Source organism: Otolemur garnettii, unplaced genomic scaffold (assembly GCF_000181295.1).
Source record: "Otolemur garnettii isolate 467f Iridium unplaced genomic scaffold, OtoGar3 scaffold00102, whole genome shotgun sequence".
NCBI classification, from domain to species: domain Eukaryota; kingdom Metazoa; phylum Chordata; class Mammalia; order Primates; family Galagidae; genus Otolemur; species Otolemur garnettii.
This window is the reverse complement of record NW_003852497.1, coordinates 3981902-3983759: the sequence shown is the minus strand read 5'-3', so window position 1 is coordinate 3983759 and position 1858 is coordinate 3981902.

Sequence of the window (1858 nt, the reverse complement as noted above, 5' to 3'; positions counted from 1 at the left end):
TCAGTAGCCTCAATTTTTACTCCCCCATTTCTTGATTTCTTAGACCCTGGACCTTCTCTTGCTCAGTGACCTTGCTCTGCACCCAACCCAAGCTTTTTCTTGACTTTACCAACAACCACATTCCCTTCATGTCCTGTATTTCAAGAATGTCACTTTCTGACTTCACCTTCTATCTTTCCAGCTCACTTCATCTGAATGGCCCTGACTGGAACAAATCTTAGATTCTATTGGAACCTATAATCTAAGGAACCTAAAGCCATGAATTCCTTCCATCTCCAGCCTGAACTCCATACTGTAATATTATACAGGTTGAGTATTCCTTGTCTGACTTGCTTGGGACAAGAAGTGCTTCAATTTCTGGATTTTTCTTTTTGGATTTTGTAATATTTGCTATGCATAATGAGCTATCTTGGGAATAAGGTCCAAGGACTGAATATGAAATTCATTTATTTAGGTTTTATACATACATTATACATGAATCCTGAAGGTAAATGTATACAATGTTATTAGCAATTTTGTGCATGAAATGAAAATTGTGTACACTGAACCATCAGAAAGCAAAGGTGTCACCATCTCAGCCACCCATGGGAATAGTCTGTGGTTGTTTGGCCTCACCAGTATTCCTGACCCTGAATTTATGTGCTAGTGACAGGCAATTATTTTCTTATATTTATTTACATGTAAGTACTTAACAGTGAAAAAGTATAATACACATTAATACACCGAAAACATACTGTGTTCGGATAACTGAGCAGTCCAATGGCATCACCAGGATCCCTGTATCAGGTCAAACAACAGCAACAGCAACAGCACCAAATTTCCACTACCCCCTAGGACTATCACAAGAGTTTGGGTGTGGAATTTTCCACTTATGGCACCCTCCCAAAATCTGTCCCCTACACTTCACTCATCCTAAGCTAATTCGATGGTAAAGAACCCCAGGTCAGATAAAGGTCACTAGGACCTCTTTACTGCATATGTTCCCACCAAGGAACAGTTCCTAGGAGAAATTGGTTCCTAGCTACAATTTGGTTTGTACTCTCCACCTCTGGCCACCTCCTTTCCCTCCCTTGCCACCTGTTTTCCCTTCTCCAGACCTGACAACCTCATACACAGCTTCCCCCTTGCCTAACATCTTTGCAATAAACCTAAAAATATAGATAAATATTAGAATACAAAGACTTTTAATTTTTACCTTTTTCAAAAGTAATGGCAATAGTTAAATGTCAAAGTAAGACTAAAATACATACACTGCAAGACTAAAACACTGAAGGTAAAGGAGGAAAGAAAATAAGAAGAATTGAGTAAAAGTTAAAAATAAAAAAGTTAACACTAAAAATAAAATTAAATGGTTAAAAGCTAAAAATAAAAAGATGAAAGCGATGAGATTTAAAGTTAAAGATAAAGAGCAAGAAGCCACTGAGATAAAAGATTAAACACATAGAGAAGAGAAAATTAAAAATAAGGATAAAAGGCTAAAGCCCATGATATTAAAAGTTAAATATGTAAAAGAAAAATGGGATTAAAGATTAAGAATAGAAGGAGGAACTCAAAATGTAAAGTTGAAAAAAGTTAAACTGAAAAAGAGCATTGGGAGAATGTTTTGAAATAAAAATAAAAACGAAAATGTTGAATATTAGAGGAACAGTTTTCAAAATACAGGAAAATGCACCAGCAGTTGACTAAAACAAGAATTTCCTATAGTGAGCGTATTTTTTAGACATTCCTTCCATGAGTACCCCCATGGAATTTGCCTTTTGAAGTACAGGAGTCCCCAAGTTAGGAATGCAATAGGGTCTGTGGGTTTGTTCTTAAGTTGAACATGTACATAAGTTGGAACAGGTACATGTACCTATTA